The sequence below is a fragment of the Haemaphysalis longicornis genome, unplaced genomic scaffold (genome assembly GCF_048455015.1).
Source record: "Haemaphysalis longicornis isolate Haplotype H1 unplaced genomic scaffold, Haemaphysalis longicornis Haplotype H1 scaffold_1, whole genome shotgun sequence".
In the NCBI taxonomy this organism is placed as follows: Eukaryota; Metazoa; Arthropoda; class Arachnida; order Ixodida; family Ixodidae; genus Haemaphysalis; species Haemaphysalis longicornis.
The window spans coordinates 481891088-481907121 of record NW_027526203.1 but is presented as its reverse complement, the minus strand read 5'-3'; the positions used below and the strand labels follow the sequence as shown (position 1 = coordinate 481907121).

The 16034-nt window shown below is 48.2% G+C and overlaps 1 non-coding gene across 1 annotated transcript; it reads left to right on the top strand.

The window, feature by feature from the left end:
- Positions 1-6061: 6061 nt before the first annotated feature.
- Trnat-agu (transfer RNA threonine (anticodon AGU)) lies at positions 6062-6134 on the top strand. Its single transcript has one exon. It is a non-coding gene; the product is annotated as a tRNA-Thr (tRNA).
- Positions 6135-16034: the final 9900 nt, after the last annotated feature.

Sequence of the window (16034 nt, the reverse complement as noted above, 5' to 3'; positions counted from 1 at the left end):
TTAGATTGGGTCGTCAACGTCATCTGTGCCAAGTATTACTCTTTTACGCGCAGCGGAAAGCTCACACTTTCGTTGCAAAGTTTGTCACTTTTTTCTCACCCTTCCCTTCGTGTTTTTGGACGCCGCCATCTTCACATGTCTACATCATCGATTCCCATATGTTCGTCATGAACTAGACATCCTGCTATTGGGCGGCTTTTCCACGCACTTCCGGCTAAGAGAGGAGTCGTCTGTTCAGCGTCGGCTCGCCGGCTGATCTGCCAGCGGAGTGGAGTGCCGGAGTGCTTGGACATTTTACGACAAACGAAACAAGTGTAAACAAACGCTTAACCGTTCGTATTGAATGCAACGCGGCCATAACACGACATGGATATTCTCTTACCTGAGTACGTTCCATAAAGAAAGCGTTGAAGTCCCGTGGCACTTCTTTCGTGCAATCGCAGAGAACGCCCTGAGCCGAATGCCCGGGTTTGACGGATACATTTTATACAACTTCAAAACAAACCAGAGACGCGTTTCGAACGAACACAACGTCACAACATGCGTTGCAAGTCTGAACCGCGATTGACAGACGATGGGTTGCCTGCTCCTGCCCGTCGTAAATTCGGCACTCACCTCGCGCGCGGTTTGCGGGGACGAACAGCAAGTCACTTAACTCTGGCGCGCAAGCCGAGATGGCTTTTAGCCACGCACACTGCACATACCCCATGCGAGGTTGAGTCGTACGTCGCTCGAGAAAGATAATCCAGAACATGGGAAGCACTATCCACCCGCAGAAGCACAACGTCGCATTTCATCGCGAAACAAAGGCGTCCACAACACACACACCATCGCCTCCTGTAATGCCAAACGCATCTCACACTTCCCAAAGGGAGTGAGTGGTACGCCTGCAGTGCCCACATGTCGCGAGATGGGGCCCCGAGCTGAACCGGGATCACGCAACCGTAACTGACTTCTGGGGCGGTTTGTGCCTTGTTGCCAAGGCACCCGATGTTTGAGATTGTCAAAGAAATGGCGCTCGCTCCAGCGCTAGAAAGCTCAGAGCCGCGCCGGAGCATGTTTTGCCAACGTTGCCGCTCTCCACCACGCGTCGCCCCAAGCTAAACTGGTCACATGATTGAAGCGTTTTGTGCACTGGTTCTGTATCGGTTTAAAATGTCTCTTTCACATGCCGCCGGCAGGAATTACCACCACCGCAAAATAAGACAGCAACGTACACCGCGAAAGAGCAAGGCCAGGCCGCCGCACACATGCGGCCAGGTTTTTTGTTCGCTTCTCCAGCCTTGAGCGGAGTGCACGATTCAAGGTGTCAACAAAGCTTGCCCGTAGCAGACGGCAGTGTGAGCAGCGCAATAGCGGAAGTACGTCACCGCCGCGGAGCGCAGCATCACGGGAGGGAAGGCTCGCGCGCCGTCAACAGCGGAGAGTAAGTTGAAAGGAGGAGGAAACGCGGTGCGACGATAATGCGCGGTTTTTGATTTACGATTTCTCAGCTAATACTCATCGCTTTAACAAAATTCTTGCGGGAGGAGATTGCTAATAGATTGCTTTATTTGGTTACATGTACATCCATGCATCGGCGGAAGGTATCTCAGGACCCCTTTAAGAATAGATGTCAGCAGCTACACCAATATACTACACGCATCTAAACGAACTCGCCAAACTATTCCTGCGGTTAAAGGGGCCATGAATACAAAACACAAGTTTGGGTCATTCGAAATTAAGACTGATTTGCCCGATAACAATGCTTCGAATTTCATTTTAAGCTTGAAACAAATAATCAAGATATCAAACAAAACATATAAAGCAGTGGGGACTCCAAGCAAAGCAAATTCATCTCAAAGCAAATGGCACAAAACTTTGTTGCCCAGAACTGTTCGCTTACGCTTGAAATACCTCAAATCTCGGACGATTTAGATTGAACTCTCTCAATACAATAATTTTGTTTTAACAAAGTCGTTCACTTCTACCGTAGAGCTTTTAAAAACGAAAACATGATGTCGATGCCGCCATCTAGTGGGAACAATTAGCACCAGGTACTGCATTAACCAGAATTCGCGCCTCCGCTCGTCGGGGTAACAACGTTTGTTAGCGTAAGTGAATATGCTTTTTATTTTCGGACTTGCCTCTACAGGAACTATAGAGTAGATTTCTGACACAAACAAAATTACTCTGAAATCCATACTCTGAAATTCATCTTTAACGCGTGTGGTTGCATGTTTCAGTATACCGGAGTATATTCTTTTACTACGCTTCTTCGTGGCATGTGGTCGCGAACTCCAACTTTTTCTGTCACAAAGGTGTCAGCGTCGCTATCTTCTTCATTGCGCTGGCTTCTACTTATCAAGTATTTTTGGTCTGCACGGGCATTCGTCCAAAGGACTTCAGTAATGCTTCCAGCTTTCAAACATCCTTCCTACTACATGGAAAGTACGGGCTGAAATTTTTTAGGCATCCGTTAAAGGGTTTCCCTAACTGAAAGACAGGAAGTCGCCCAAGTAGTTTCCATGCAACCAGAAATTGGGGTTCCTCTGAAGGGAACAAGCCTGTTAGTTGCTCGGTTTAAAAACTCTCTCGTAAGGACAATAGCTCTCCGCCCGCGACCTGAATTTTCTTTGAGCACAAGCCTCCCCGGTGCAAATGAGCGCGGGAAGTATTCGCTCCCAGAATAAAGTTACCGTGGCCCGTAGGCTGAAAGCGCTGCCTCGCCTGATTGCAGATCCGGCCAGTTATTCCAGCGGGGTTCTTGCGGCGAGGCCCCCCCCGCTCAACAGGCGCTGCGCGGGGTGCATTCCGGCCGCGTGCTCTGGGCTTTGAGTCCGGGGCGCGCCAGCCGGCATGCCGGCGGAACCGAAACTAATCGCAGAGAGTGGAAAATCTGTTCGGCCGCGCGAACTCGCCGCTGCGATAGAGACAGAGTACGGTAGATTTTATGCAGCCCTTCTTTCCAGTTCGTAGACGCAACCAACACAAACCCGGATTTCTGACTATGCCTTGCTCACTCCCAATTAGAAACGCTGAATCCGGCGAGTGTCTGAGCGAAGTCGTGCAACCATTCGGTGATGGTCTCCTTTGTGGGTGAACAGCTGCACACTTTCTTTATTGATTACGAAAAGTTAGTTCAAATTGGGGCTTCACGCACACATGCTATCCCCTATTATGAGGCCCGCCGTAGTGAAGGGCCATGGATTTATTCTAAGCCCCTGGGAATCTTTAAGGCTCGCCGAAACCATCGCTTACATCGTTCTTGAAATATTACGGAGATTTGAGGCTGAGGGGGTTAAATTATTTGCATTCAGAAAAAAAAAGAAAGGCGAATGCCAATGATTGCTGAAAAATACTTAGAAGGAACTAGCGGTACAAGTTCTAGCCGAGGTCTCAGTTCTTTAACAGAAGGGACTTCCAAAGTCGCAGAACTTAAAATAAAACCTTGTAAAGTCGCATTTCTTCGAATTCCGTATGCGTGAAAAGTTTGTACGCGCTATATTTGGAAATTTCGAAGAGTAGAGAAATTTCGTTTCTTAGGTGGTTTGAGTGTATGAAATCATCTTGCTATAAATAATTGCGTAAAGCGCCGAGTTACCTCAGATAGCGCCTTTTTGTAATATCAGTCATGGTGTTTAATGTTTAGAATACAAGGCTGCAAGGCTTTTAATTTTCGCTCTTGCGAGCAAATATTGCGTTGTTTTAAATTTATAGCGCAACCTAAAACGGGTTCCTTTAGGTACGATCATTTGTGTGGAATGGTGAGGCCGCTACTGGAAATATATATACATATAACGTTACTTTTTCTTTGCGCGGTATTTCTCATGGGCACGTGAAAAATGTGGTGGGACTCCAGCATTCATGCAGGAGAATTTCTGTTCCAACAAAATAGCAAGCTCCGAAAGACTTTTTGCGCGCTGTTTTATATGTAGTTTTACCGATAAGACAACACTTACTATCTCGACTACACAAGAATTCACGTGTGCACATATTAATGCCATTGACCCGTTCCTTCAGCGTACCGTTTCATTAGGCTTCCCAAGGTCTAAAGGAAAACTTCTTTGTCGTCTCTGGTTGGGAGTGCCATTCACGAATGTCTATTCCTATTTGATACGAATGGTAGCAAGTGAGCCGGGTGAAGTCTGCGGCCTGTCGGAGACCACCAGCACCACCACCACCACCATCATCATCATCATCATCATCATGACCAGCCTATCTACGCCCACTACAGGGCAAAGGCCTCTCCCATTAATCTCCAATTATCCCGGTCCTGTGCTAACTGTGACCAATTTATCCCCGCAAACTTCTTGATCTCATCTGCCCATCTAACTTTCTGCGCCCCCTGCCACGCTTGCATTCTCTAGGGATCCGCTCTGTTACCCTTAATGACCAACGGTTATCTCCCCTTCGCATTACATGCCTTGCCCATGTACATTTCTTCTTAATTTCTACTAATATGTCCTGAACACGCGTTTGTTCCCTGAACCACTCCGCTCTCTTATTGTCCCTTAATGTTACACCTATCATCTTCCGTTCCATTGCGCGTTGACTCGGTTGTCCTCAATTTTAGTTGAACCCTCTTAGTGAGCCTCCAAGTTTCTACCCCGTAGGTGAGTACCGGTAAGATGCAGAGAACCGAAGACCATTAGGCACGTTTTATGGGAGTTCCCGCGTTTTTCTTGGGAAAGGAGGCAGTTCTCCTCACCTAGACATCCGGCAAGGGTTGATATATATATGTATATATATTATATATATATATATATATATATATATATATATATATATATATATATATATATATCTACAACACAAATAATAGTTGGCAGTCAAGAAAACCTCGGAAAGCAAAGGGAAGGATATGGTAGGTCATTGAAACAGATAACGAATTTGGAAAGGAAGAAAGAAAGTGGAGAAAAAATGCCCGCCAGGTGGGATCTGAACCCACGACCTCCAGAATACCGGTCTGGTGCGATAACCACTACGCTACTGGCGGGGCGATTTTCCCCTCCACTTTCTAGGATATTTATGTTAAGGTATTTTTGTTTCCTGTGCTTGGGGGTGGTAGCCAAGCGCCACTCGAACTACTCGGGGTGAAGGGGACCTTCTTTTTAACCCCCGGGCCGTGACTCGAGTGTCTACGACATGTCAAGAGTGGTCTACCAGCGTTGAACCCTCTTAAGCTTCCTATGGCACCAAGACTGCCAGAACAGAGGCCCTCGCTATGCTTGTAGCGAATCAGAAGGGGAAATGAGGGGCTCGTTGAAAATAACACAGAAATAAGAGTTGGCAGTCAAGAAAACCCCGGAAAGCAAAGGGAAGGATGTGGTAGGTCACTGAAACAGATAAAGAATTTGGAAAGAAAGTGGAGAAAAAAATGCCCGCCAGGTGGGATCCGAACCCACGACCTCCAGAATACCGCTCTGGTGCGATAACCACTACGCTACCGGCGGGGCTATATTTCCCCTCCACGTTCTGAGTATTTATGTTAGGTAATTTCGTTTCCTGTGCTTGGGGGTGGTAGCCAGCGCCACTCTGGCTACTCGGGGTGAATGGGACCTTCTTTTTAACCCCCGGGCCGTGACTCGAGTGTCTACGACATGTCGAGAGTGGCCGACCAGCGTTGAACCCTCTTAAGCTCCCTATGGCACCAAGACTGCCAGAACAGAGGCCCTCACTATGCATGTAGCGAATCAGAATAGGAAATCAGGGGCTCGTTGAAAGTAAGACAGAAAAAAGGGTTGGCAGTCAAGAAAACCTCGGAAAGCAAAGGGGAGGATGTGGTAGGTAATTGAAACAGATAAAGAATTTCGAAAGAAAGAAAGAAAGTGGAGCGGTATTCTGGAGGTCATGGGTGCGGATCCGACCTGGCGGGCATTTTTTCTCCACAGCGTTAAGAGGGTTCAACGCTGGTCGACCACTCTTGACATGTCGTAGACACTCGAGTCACGGCCCGGGGGTTAAAAAGAAGGGCCCCCTTCACCCCGAGTAGTCAGAGTGGCGCTGGCTACCACCCCCAAGCACAGGAAAAACATTACATTGACATAAATACCCCAGAAAGTGGATGGGAAAAATAGCCCCGCCGGTAGCGTAGTGGTTATCGCACCAGACCAGTATCCTGGAGGTCGTGGGTTCGGATCCCACCTGGCGGGCATTTTTTCTCCACTTTCTTTCTTTCTTTCCAAATTCTTTATCTGTTTCAATTACCTACCACATCCCCCCCTTTGCTTTCCGAGGTTTTCTTGACTGTCAACCCTTATTTCTGTCTTTAAGATATATATATATATATATATATATATATATATATATATATATATATATATATATATATATATATATATATATATATATATATATATATATATATATATATATATATATAGCGCAAATGAGGGGCTCAGTGAAATAAGAATAAGGGTTGGCAGTCAAGAAAACCCCGGAAAGCAAAGGAGAGGTTGTGGTGGGTCATAGAAGCAGATGACGAATTTTTTGAGTCGGAAAGAAAGTGGTGAAAAACTGCCCGCCGGGGGCATTTTTTTCACCACTTTCCTTCTGACTCAAAAAATTCTTCATCTGTTTCTATGGCCCACCACAACCTCCCCTTTGCTTTCCGAGGTTTTCTGGACTGCCAACCCTTAATTCCTGTATATATATATATAGTGTGAAAAGATCAAAACTCACACAGAGCGCGAAAAAAATAAAGTTAGTAGAGACAGAGACAAACGAGAAAGACGTAGAAAATAAAAATAAGTTTACTGACGTTTCAGGGAGAGGACTCCCAGGAGAGGAAAGGGAGTCCTCTCTCTGAAACGTCAGTAAACTTATTTCTATTTTCTACGCCTTTCTCGTTTGTCTCTGTCTCTACTAACCTTATATATATATATTGTTACGTGGCGGTAGGACGGACGACATGAACCATGGTCAATGCTGAAGCGATCTATTTACAGAAAGAGATGCAAGCTATTTAAAATTCGGCCATCACAGCACGAGCGATAACCCCACGCCAACCGTCTTCGTCTTCGTCGGTGTAAGATGCCCATCGCACTAGGCTGCATAGTCCACTTCCTCGTCTTCTCGTTACATATCCCCCCGCTATCCAAAACGACCGTCCCGGTCGAGGTCACAGTCAATGAACCCGTGCGGTGAAGATGAAATGAATATAAACAGTGAAGTCCTTGCCGCCACTGCACAGGCTGATCGGTCCATGAAGATGGGCCCCAGAACAGCGATGCCGCCGACGCCACGAAGGAACCTCAAGCTCTTGGAATCGCGCCGGAGAACTGGGCAGGGGAATGTCGTCGGCTTCTGGTCTGGTCGCGGCTAGTCAGGTCGGCTGGTCTCGTCGGATCACGGGCAAGGGACACCGGGCTGGGGAATGCGCAGGCCAATGGCTCACCGGGGCTGGGGCGGACCGACGCGATCCTTGATCCTTGAGGTGGTCGCTTCAGAAACCGAGACGGGCGTAGCTGGAGGTCTACGAAGGGGATCAGAACCGCAACCTCCACCAAAACATGTTACGTGGCGGTAGGACGGACGACATGAACCATGGTCAATGCTGAAGCGATCTATTTACAGAAAGAGATGCAAGCTATTTACAATTCGGCCATCACAGCACGAGCGATAACCCCACGCCAACCGTCTTCGTCTTCGTCGGTGTAAGATGCCCATCGCACTAGGCTGCACAGTCCACTTCCTCGTCTTCTCGTTACAATATATATATATATATATATATATATATATATATATATATATATATATATAAGGTTAGTAGAGACAGAGACAAACGAGAAAGACTTAGAAAATAAAAATAAGTTTACTGACGTTTCAGGGAGAGGACTCCCTTTCTTCAGAGTACTCTGAAGAAAGGGAGTCCTCTCCCTGAAACGTCAGTAAACTTATTTTTATTTTCTAAGTCTTTCTCGTTTGTCTCTGTCTCTACGAACCTTATTTTTTTCGCGCTCTGTGTGAGTTTTTATCTTTTCAGTCTATATATATATATATATATATAGCAAGGAAATGAGGGGCTCGTTGCCGTATCTCTCTGTATATATATATATATATATATATATATATATATATATACAAGAGAAGAAAAACTTCGAACAAGGTAAAAGCACGATTGTGGCCTACGTTTCAGCAAAGAGAACTTGCTTTCCTCAGGAAAGCAAGTTCTCTTTGCTGAAACGTAGGCCACAATCGTGCTTTTACCTTGTTCGAAGTTTTTCTTTTCTTGTATATATATATATATATGTGTATGTGTAAACTTTGGTAAATGGAGTTGGTATTTACCTTAGAATGTGCTTAAGTTGTAAAGTGCGGATAATATAGCCGAGTACAAGCGGCTGTTACTGTTTGAAATTTGCATTAGCCACCGGTCGAGATATTCAACGAGGCGACAGCTGCTACAGCTATGGGCCACACAAGTACCAATGTTGCTGTAACGATTTCTGCGACGGACTGCGTGGCCACCGCGAGTAGTAGGTATAGCTCCGGCCAAGAACGCCCAAGAGGGATAGAGTTGTGGGCTCTGAGGTCGTTTCTAGGTACCACCCCGGCTACAAGCTTATCTCCCCTTTCTCTCGAACATTTTAAAATCCGCAAATTTCATACTAGAAGGAGACGAGCTCTCACCCCGAGTGCAGCATGGTGTTCTTGGTTGATTGAGATTGATTGATTTTAGGGTTTAACGCGGCGACGCAACACAGGCGATGAAGCGCGCAGTAGTGGAGGGTTCCGGATTAATTTTGACCACCTGGGGATCTTTAATGTGCCCCGAAATCTCGTACACAGGGGCGTTTATGCTTTCCGCCTCCATCAGAAAAGCGGCCGCCACGGCCGGGAATCAAGCGCGCGACCTTGTGCTCACCCTGGTGTTCTTGACCACGGTTCTGGCATTCTTGGTGCCACAAGCAGCATAAGAAGGTTCCCCCCAGTCGACTGCTTTTGCAGGTCGCAGTCGTTCCAGTCACTGCCCAACGCCATGCCCAACGCCCAACGACTGCCCAAAGCCCAACGCCCAACGACTCCAAAAAAGCCGACGCCAAAAGAAAAGAAAATTGTCGCTAAAAAAACCTTTCAGGGTGTAATAAGACGTTCTTCGCCCATAAAAGGTTGTCGACCAACCTTTCACTCCTATGTAGTGCATTTGATAGTACCGCATGCCTGGCACATTGTATTGTACTAGGGGAGAATGAATGATACGTCAGTAGCCCCGCTGACGCTTCCTGTACAATTCTAAATTTTCAGTTATTATAATGTCAGCCTCTTCATGCCATTGCACAGGTTCGTTACGAGAGCGAGGAAGAGTGAGCCACGGTACGACAAATGGTCAGGCTTCCACGAAAACATAAAGATACGCCAAAGCACTTACGGTATGGGAATGCCTCAGCAAAGCTCGGTGCGAAAAACAACGGGGACGTGCCAGGTCGTACTCGTGTTTTTATAGGATGAACTTTGTCTCGACGGTGTTTGCCTTACTGGAAGATAACTTCGTTATTATACTTGACGGCCCGAAAACGAGACCATCTCCGGACGGCGTCTACTGGATCCTGTTTTCCGACGACGGCCGGAGTAAGAAACGTAAGCATGGTCTCTGTCGTCTTCCGCGACCACTATTTTTTCACTCCTATTCCAGTAGCAGTAGTTGGCTAATTCGTTGGAGAAGCGTTCTTTTTGGATGCCTTTTTCGTGCCAGGGAAAGTTCTTAGCACACGAGGATGCATGTTTGGAGAGTACGAGTAAACAGAAGGATGAGGAAGATAAGGCGTTGCGTCATAGCTCCCCAGGTTCATAAGGGGCATACCATGGATGTTGATGCCGAGCAGTTCGCGACGTCATTAAACAAATCTCCCGAGTAATGCGAAAACGCGACTGTGGAGGTGTCAAAGATTGGAGTACCTGTAAAGCAAGAAGTTGTCATCCTAAGTAATGGCTTTGAACGTCCCAGTGAGGCAGGAGAAAGAATAAAAATCAATCATCATCATTATCAGCAGCAGCAGCAGCAGCAGCCTACTCAGGTTTACTCAGGCCTACTGCAGGGCGAAGGCCTCTCCCATTGACTTCCAAGAGCTCCTGTCCTGAATCTTCAAAATACTATTTTAGATCTTATTTCGTCACATTGCATGGATAGGATAGGAATAAATTTATTAATGACGACAACCGACGGTTTAACGCGTCTTGACGTTGGACAAGCGTCTACCCGGGTTTATCACCGACTCTGCAATACCCCAGTTCGGCCCTTTTGTTAAGGGTTCATGAGGCTTGTGCTTTTCGAGCGCACCCCGGGCCTGCTGGAGGGCCCATAGTTGAGTGTCCTTGTCTGTAGACTGCACTGCCCTGCACTTTGAAGTTCGGGCCGGTATGTCCTGGAGCTAGCTTCGTTCCGGAACCTGGCACAGTCCCACATGTTGTGCCATTGGTCCGCCGGACCCACTGCACAAACACTGCCCACACCACTCGGATAGAGTTCTGGGTGAAGCGCGTGTAGCACTGCCCGGGGCGGGGAGTGACCCGGCCTGTAGCTGCCTTAGGATGACGGCCTCCCAACGACTGAGTGCCGGTTGGGGAGGCGGCATTGTCCGTCAAGCTAGGCGATAACACTTGGCAACTTCGCCATAACTGGCCATTCGGTACTTGGTTTAGAACCACCACACGGAACGGTCACTCTCGGGGAGCGGAGGGTAAGCGCTCGCGCCGCCCAATGGGCCGTCTCGTTGTGATTCGGTGGGGAGGCACACTCGCCCGCGTGCGCCGGAAACCACTTGATACGGATGGTGCTACCGCTGTTTTGGAGCTTGAGACTGCCAATGATGGCGGCGGCGAGTGCGCACACTCGCCCCTTTGCAAAGTTGCGCACCGCGTTCCTCGAGTCGCTGAGCACGGTGCGACGCTCGGCCTCGGAGATCGCCAGAGCGATGACAGAGAGTTAGAGAAAATTCTTTAGGGATACAGAAGAGGTCAGCCCTGCATAATGCTTTGTTTGCTACTTCAGATGGTTGGTGAACATGTGATGAGGGTTATATGCTTACATGAATAATACAAATAAAAAAAGGAAAAAACGAAAGAAACTCCCCCAGACGTACACACGCACACACAAATAAAAAAAACAAGGAAGGTCAGGGGCAGTCAGAGGCGGGAGTCGAGTCCAGAGTCTCTGAGAAAACGCACAACAGCTTTAAAACCCCGCACCGCACTGTCTTCGCTGTCCCAGGGGCCTAAAAAGTCCTTCATGTGGAGAGTTCTCGCCCGTAATAAATTTCGCGCTCGTAATAAACTTCGCTCTGTCGTTCGCGCCGAGTTGAAACGTGGGCGAACACAGAACAGGTGTTCAGTGTCTCATCGTACACCGTAAAGCGGACACAGAGGTGATGCCATCAGACCGATTTTGTTTAGAAAGCTTTTGGTATAAGCTACTTTGAAGCGCAGGCGATGTATAGCACATTGTGTTTGCCTCGATAAACTGTGAGGTATACGAAACGTACACTGGGGGTCGAGAGCGTAAAGGGGGGCGTACTGCAGGTCCGGGTTCCGCCAGTGCTGCAATTGCATGCGCCATACGAGAGTTGTGGCTATTCCGTTGACGTCCTCCTTGTATAAACGGAGTTGTGCTGGTGAGCTCGTGGAATGGCCCCTCACGCGCGAGCCGATCAGATATAACATTGCCCGTGATGCCACAGCGTCCTGGCAACCACTGCAAAGAAATAGTGTGCCCGTTGCGGAGTGCCTCTGTGTGTATGACGTTGATTTATTGTATCAGTTGGCCTTGATTACTTCCTCGCTTGAGAAGCGCTTGTAGCGCAGAGCGGGAGTCCAGGAAAATTACCCAGGATTTTGGAGGGCAGTCCTTGACAATCTGCAGCGCAGCTCTTACTGCTGCCAGCTCGGTTTTTGTAGCCAATGTCTTGTGGCTGAGCTTTTGGCTCACAGAGACCCCCGAAGATGGTACCCATACACCTACGGCCGAAGATTCGGAAGTCACGGAACCATCAGCATATACGTGGGTATACCCGTCATAGCAGCGAGATTTATGCTGAAGTATGTAGTAGGTCAAGGCCGGTGGAGGCATCGCTGACTTTTTGCCGATTCCAGGCACTGTTGTTGTTATTGACCACGTATAAAACTGCCAAGGTGCACGGTAACTCGGGTCTAATAGGACGTTGATAGTAAACCGGAAGAAATTCCTGCACATGACTTGTGGAGCTATCAGCTAAAGGATGGGCAAACGAACCGCTAACATGGCGCACGCAGACGCGGATATTTTCTTGTCTTAATAGTACCCTGGCTGAGAGGCATCTCGCTTCTCAAATTGTCCCGATCGTTGAAGTGCACTTAGGGAGTCCCAGGCAAATACGCAGACCTTGCGCCTGTAGTGCCTCTAGCTGCTTGACGTTGCTCTTGGACAGCGAACAAAGGGTAGACAGGCTCAGCAAAGCATGTTGTTGGGCTAGTTTGTTCATATTCATACTTAAAACTCCCATTTGGACGGTACAAGGAAAAGAAGACACAGGCAGGCTGTAGCGAAGCACAACCTCCTCGGCACCTGTGGCGTCTGTGAACCGCACGCTCGCTGCCGTTGTCTTGGTGCCCGTAGCCGCCGCAACGACCACTGCAGAAAAGCCATCTCGTTGGTATTCGGATGCGTCTATGTACCGGGCGTGCGGGTCTTGGGCTTGTTACTCGGTGATAGTGTCGGCCCGCGCCTGCCGCCGTTCTTGGTTGTACTCGGGGTGCACGTTCTTCGGGATAGGGTCCACGCGGATGAGGGCCTGCGCCTTCTCGCTCATCTCGCACGGTTGCCGGCTGTGAGATCGGGGGTTCTAATCGAAGGACGCCAGGATACTGCGGCCCGTCTTGGTGGTAGAGAGGCGCTCCATTTGCGCGGTGAGCTGCATCTCGGCTATTTCCTCTCGGGTGTTATAGACACCGAGCTGAAGGAGCCAAGCCGTACTCGTGGTCTCCGTTAAGCACAGAGCCGTCTTGTAAGCCCGTCTGATCAGCGTGTTGATCATTTGGAACCGTAACAAACAACAGCCGAAGGGTCGCACGGTACGGCACAAGGACTTACTTTCCGGGAAACTTCTACGCGACGCTCCATAGCAACCACTAGACAAGTACAACGTAACAGATATTACAAGCGGTATCAGAACAGTAGTGTGTGTTTTGGGGTCGTGCGCGCCTGCGTCTTTGTTCCGCTGTCCATATGATTACACAAAATAATTATTCCAGCCTCGCTTTCTCCCCGTATGGCCTGGAGCCCCCATTCATTCATTTTTTTTACGTACTCATTGCGACAAATTGCGATGTGAGGAGGGTTTAGTTGCCGGCCACGTCCCTTTATTCACCCTCTCCCCCTTCTCCAACACTATCTTGTTTCTTGACTAAGGAAACTATGTTTACTCTGTATAAAGAAATACCAGGGCCCGCTTGCTCGAAGCCAAATTAGACAGTCGTATTCGCAGTCTAATCTTATTGGCAGTCTTATTCGGGGTCTTATGTTCCCTAGACTATAATACGCTTTCTGGAAACTTATGAGACAGCGAATAATACTCTAAATCAGAACGCAATAAGACTGTGAATAAGCCTGCTCCGAGCAGTCTTATTCACAGTTTTATGCTGGCGTGGTCGGTTATTTCATCATAAAGATACACCTCCATACCGTGAAAAACGAGTGCAGTAGCCGTACAAGTGGCGAACGGTACCGAGCGGCGGCCGTTCGACCGTCTGCTTGGAACAAATAAGTGCCTGTTCCGTGGAGATCGACGCCGTTGGAAACTCCGTCGGGAGAGAGGGTGGAAAGGGCAGAAAACGCCGGCGCCGGAAGCCGCAAGACCTACCTACTTTGATGTGGCACCGATGGCTGCAGCCATCCATGAAGACAAAACACAAGTTGGGTTTATTAGAAGGACTGCTTAGTCCCGATAACAATGATACCAATATCATCGCAATCTTCGAACAAATAACGGCGATATTAAAGAAAACGTGTGAAGCAGTCGCGACCCCCTAGCCAATTTCCCGCAACTTTTCTATGACGTCACGGAACCTTGTTTGTGCGATTGGCGGTCGCCTAACTGACCTGTCGCGACGACCCATGTCTGGACGTCTGTAATGGGGCCTCTAGTTCTATTTGACCGCATCACTTGAATGCTAACGTGCAGTTAACGCACTGAAAATTATGTTTTATTGTTGGCCCGTACGACGTCATTCTTGCTCATAACACGTCACTGTGGCGCAAAATTTGAAAGTTTTTAAATACTTTTTGCTTTTTTTTTCGTTAAAAAAACGTCTTTTGGGGCTGTAATGGAGCTGAGTGAGATACTGAATCCTAGTTCTTTCAAATTACACGAAGTTGTATTTTCTCTTCATGGCTCCTTTAATAATAATACTTTATTTGTACTCATGATGGGTACAAATTTCGCTGTGCGCTATGGGCGTGTGCTTGTTTTTCCCGGGTAGCGCGGCTTTTTTTCTCCCTCAGGTCAAACAAAGATGGACAGGAATGATATATTCTGCGGCCCGATATTAGTCCCGAGCAGACATCGGGCGGCCCAGCGCGCGGTGTGAATGTGTAATCGTCTGCTATGCCAGCTGTCACCACAGTAGCTAGGAAAAGGCGGCACGGAAAGGACGGAACAAATGTATTGTTTTATAAAATCATGCCCATTAACCCAGGAACAACAAATAGGCATTCACAATAGAACTACGATGTGACAACAAAATTACACACAACAGCGAAACGCTAACAGCCTGTAGTACCTCTGCCCATAAGCGCCAAATAAAATCGCGTTTTCAACGAGAAGCTGCGCAGACTTCGCGTCTTTCCAACCTTCTCTTCGAAAGTGGCGGTTACGAAGCTTGATTGTTTGGGTTTGTACTTTGATTGCGCATTCTGCTTGAACAATTTGAATCCGGAGGCGGCATGTAAAAGCAGCATGCATAATATCAACATTCGGCTATATTCTACAGCGCGATTGTTTACAGCTGCAGCCCTCGCTAAGCGTGCTGCCGGCTAGGCAGCGGGTTGTTGCGATCGTGTCGCCGTTCCAGGCTGGGTGAGCCGCCGGAGTGCTCGTTGCATCCGAGTCTACGACGATGAAGCCGATTCGCAACTTTCTAATTCACGGTGAAATGAAAAGCACGACTCGTGCCGCGACAACGTGAGACAACGTCGCTGCTTTTTGCGTCAGCCCAGTGGGTTTCTCGGGCCCACCCTTCGAGCAGACGATCTTGATTTATGACTTCCTTTACGTGACCGGGCGACCGAGGCCTGGCCGCGTGAGTGGGACTACCAAGGATGGCGGACCATTTTGACGTATTTGTAACATGGCCCAAATCCGCCGTCTGATGGTCAGCATTTCTTGAATTTATCCAATCATGGTTCAAAATAAACGCTTGCCCAACGCCGGCCACGGCAACAAGCAGTTTTGCGGCGTATTCCCCGTTTTTCTCTAGGGGCCTCTCTCGTGCTCATCTAGGTACCCGCCGTCCCTATAGTCTTCAATAAGACCGCTCCGTGGCCTGGCCCGAGTGCTTTCGAGCAAGTGCACTAGTCCGAATCTTATTCGCAGTCTTATATTGAAGTCCGTGAATAAGACTAGACTGTGAATAAGACTGCCAATAAGAACGTGCGTTCGTGCAAGCGGGCCCTGTTGTCGCTATGCCCAATTCAAGCTACAGGATGGAGCTCGCTTCTGGCCATCGCCATCTTTCTTCCCGGCTGGCGGTGATGACGCCATTTCGTGGGCGCTTGATTAGCATGGCTGATAACCATGGCTTAGTACCTCAACAGAAATCACTCAATGAGCCAAGTAACGCTATTGCGTTCCAAATTGAAGCGGGATGCAAGCTGGTTGGCGAAAAAGGTGTTGCTACAAAAGAAGTAAAAAATTCACAGAGGTAAGAAAGTGAAAAGGGACGAGACAAGTACGCGTGCTGCTTTAAAATTTGGCTGAAAACTTTTATAAACGTCATGAAATAGCGCTCTCGTTTATCTGTTATGCCATATCGTTGTAGGAAATAGGCAATAAGGGAACGTGAGTAGGCTTTTTTTGCACAGA